Source organism: Dipteris shenzhenensis, chromosome 25, assembly GCF_047967505.1.
Source record: "Dipteris shenzhenensis isolate YYH24624 ecotype China chromosome 25, Dip_SZ_1.0, whole genome shotgun sequence".
NCBI lineage: Eukaryota > Viridiplantae > Streptophyta > Polypodiopsida > Gleicheniales > Dipteridaceae > Dipteris > Dipteris shenzhenensis.
Window position 1 is genome coordinate 38,446,800 of NC_141620.1, and position 3,813 is coordinate 38,450,612.

Sequence of the window (3,813 nt, forward strand, 5' to 3'; positions counted from 1 at the left end):
AGGAGAGAGGCCTTGGTTGGAGGTGTTGATTGCTTGCCTCAGAGACTTGGCTAGAAGAGAAGACAGAATAGTGGACTTTCAACAAAAAGATTATGATAGTTAATAATTCCATGAAATGTTTTGGAAGTCATAGTGTATGCTTGGCTAATTGCAGGAACCTGGTGTTCATAGTTGTTCATGGAGGAGGCTTTGCTTGTGGGAACAAAGACTATAGATAGGAGATGGTTGTCCATGTAGTCCAAAAAGCAAATCCATTAAGTACTTATAAGGCTATTGAAGTAGCTTCACTTGCAGGTTGACAATTTTGGGTACACAAGGCAGTTGGCTACTTGAAGACCAATAAACCAAGACTATTCAATTGTGGTCTTGTCATGAGATACATGAGCATGGATTCATGGGAGGACAGTGGCAATCATGCATATATAAAAGTCTTCATGTTGTGCATATTTGAGTTTTGGTTTTGTGTATGTCAGAGTCTTCTCTCAGTATGACTCTAAGAGTCTATTTAGAGTCCTGCTGTTGTGGATACATGCTTTGGTTGTTGGGATATTGCTCTATCTATAAGCTACCCACACTATATTGATCCCATTGGAGTCCTTGCCTTAAATATTTGTTACTGTTGTAGCCAAAGTGGAAAATGATTATATCATTTGAGCTTTGGGCTGGAGATACGTGGTCTTTCATTTGAGGGATTCTATGTCAAGATTTTGCTTTCAGTGGTTCATAGTAATTATTGGACTTTAGTGTATGGCTTCCTAATGATATGTGGCCAGAGGATGTGTTCAGTGTAGATATGTGGGATGAAGATTTTGAGTGAATGTCATTTTGCTTTGTGATTGTGCTGTCCAATAGCTTTTATAGTGGATGAGGGTGGCTTCTTTCCACTCCATGCCTCTTCAAGACTACCACCATCCAAACTCTTACTAGGTGATCCATTGATCACATCCAGTGGTCTTGATTGCCTCAGTCCAAAAACCATGAGAAAGACTTGCATTGGAAAGCATACATTGCAACCTTTCCTAAATGGTGTGGTTTATCTATTTTGCAACTGGATTTTGCTCTAGAGTACAAGGGGACGTGAGCTCCCTCTTGATCCCACATGTATCACAGAAATGTTGAAAGTCATGAGAGAGATACTCTCCACCATTGTCAGCTTGTAGGTATTTAAGCGTTCTACCTGACCAATTTTCAACCAAAGCCAACCATTTTTGAAATACCTAGAACATATCTCTCTTCCAAGCTATCACACTTTCCTTTGCATCATCAATGAATGTCACATAGTATTCATCCCCGCCTAATGACCGTGTAGGCATGGGACCACATGCACCTGAATGGCACCAAATCAAGCCTTTCAAGCTCTTTCTTTCCCCTTATTTTATGGGCTGATTTAGTTTGATTCCCATAGACACAATGCTCACAAAATTAAAAATAAAAAAAACTCAAATGTGGTACATAACCCAAACGGCATAAGAGGTTCATTCCATTCTGGCTCATGTGTCCCAATTGGCAATGCCACAAAGAAGTACTTGGCTACTCGGTTATTGCAACAACATGATCAGACACCCCTAATATATGTAAGGGATACAATGTCCCACACTTAGCACCTCTTGCCAAAACCATAGAGCCCTTTTGAACTTTCCATCTTTGAAAGCCAAAGATGGTTTGAAAACTAGCATTATCTAGCTGACCTGATGAAATGAGACTCTTGGTCAGCTTAGGCACATGTCTCACATTTTTCAAAACAAAAGGAGACCCATTTGTAAAAGAAAACTTTATGTCACCTGCTCCCACTATGTCACATGCATAGTTATTTCCAAGATGCATACAACCTACCTTTCCACTATCATAAGTGGAGAACCATTCCCTATGAGGAGTAACATGCAATGAAGCACCAGAATCCAAAATCCAATCCCAGGAATATGCATCATATGAAGTGGTAAGAAACTTTGCAGGTAGACTAGACATGAAAAGAATGTCATTGTCACTATCATCAATGGTTGGATTGATCTCCTCGATCTTCACTTTTCCTTTGTGTTAGTAGCTAACAGCCAGAGCCATAGAATGCACGGTACAGCCACATAATGCCTGGTAATGAGTGATTAGAGGTGATTAGGCTTCATGATTTACTTTAACGGCTATAGCCATGGAAGAAGAATATAATTTTGTTGAGGAAACTATTTCTCCGCTGATGAAGAAAAGATTCGGGCATAGTGTATATTTTTTTTTGGAATTTCGTTGGACCTAAAATTCCATTCGAATTGGTTGGAGGAGGTTGGCTTGATGGAATACACCGGTCTACCATGGAATGTTTGGAAGGCGCAACCTGAGGCAATAGTTCAGTATGAAGAATTTTAAAAGATGGGAGGACTCATAGCTTAAGTATGGTGGCAAACTTAGGAATTATATCTCATGTGTTTCGAGTGCCATTGATTTAAGAAGAAATAGCTTATGAGATAAGGATGTCAAGGCTAATATGTTTTGGGAGTTTGATCAACCAACAACATGTAAAAAATATTTTTTAATGTACAATGTTTAAGATTCTATGAGAAGGTAACAACTTGAATGGTACCTCAAGAGGGTCCAATTCCTTACAAAGACCAATAAAATGTTAAGGGAAATCTATTCTTTACTGAGAGCAGCTGAGAAGGGTTACAATATTTCATGTGCCGACATAATTTATAATAGGCTAATGATGAAGGTTGGTAAGAAAACTCTAATAGGTACCAATAATCACTCAAAATTTGGTCCATTTATTATGGCTCTATTTGAGTATGGGAAGAGGTCTTCAGTAATTTTAATGCCATAAGTGAATGCAAAAACTAGAACCAAGGCAAAGATATACAGGCATGCAAAAGGCATCAACAGATGAGGAGAAATGGAAAGTAGTTGAGGATATAAAAGAGGCCAAATATACTACTGAGGAAGTGCACAAGATGGTGTTTGGAAAAGCTTAGTACGAAATAATAATACCTAGAGGGGTTGATTGTTATGGTCAACATCCTAAAGTAGTTATTCAGTTATATGCATGTAACTACTAGACTCGTGCTAGAGAGTCTTGTGAATAGAAGAGAACTCGGAGATGAATCAGATTGCAATGATGTTGTGTCTATTAGTTTCATTATAACCTTTTACTGTAATCCAACAATGATAAATGAATGGAGATCATTTTCTACTTTGTATATGCTATCTACAATACATTTCTAAGTTGTGATTAGTTTTGACTTATATCTAATTGTATTCCAACTCTATGGGTGCTAAAGTTCTTGATGGAAGTATTCAATTAAGGTTTGATGTAAAAGTGCTCTGGGTCAAACCACCTTGAACAGAATGTTAGAAATCCTTTGAAACCCTCAAGCTAGCTCTGGCCACAACACCGATATTACGGGCCTCGGACTTGAATTTAATATTCCACGTTCATATAGATGCCTCCAATTTTTCCATTGGGTGTGTGTTAGCCCAACCAGGGGAGTATAACTTGGACTACCTTGTGTACTTTGCTAGCCGACAATTAAATGATGTCGAGGTCAATTACATGATAATAGAGAGGGCCTCTAGCCATGGTCTATGCATTTAAAAAGTTTAGAAACTACTTGTTGGCCAACAAGCTCATCTTTTTTGTGGATCATCAAACATTACCGTATTTGGTTAACAAGACCTGCATGACGGGATGCATCACAAGGTGGATGCTAATCCTCTTGGAGTTTGACTTCATAGTTACAGTGCATAAGGGAAAGTCCTATGTCATAACTGACCACCTCTCAAGGATCCCCGATGAAGAAGCTCTGATGGGAGTCGAAGATGATCTCCCTGATG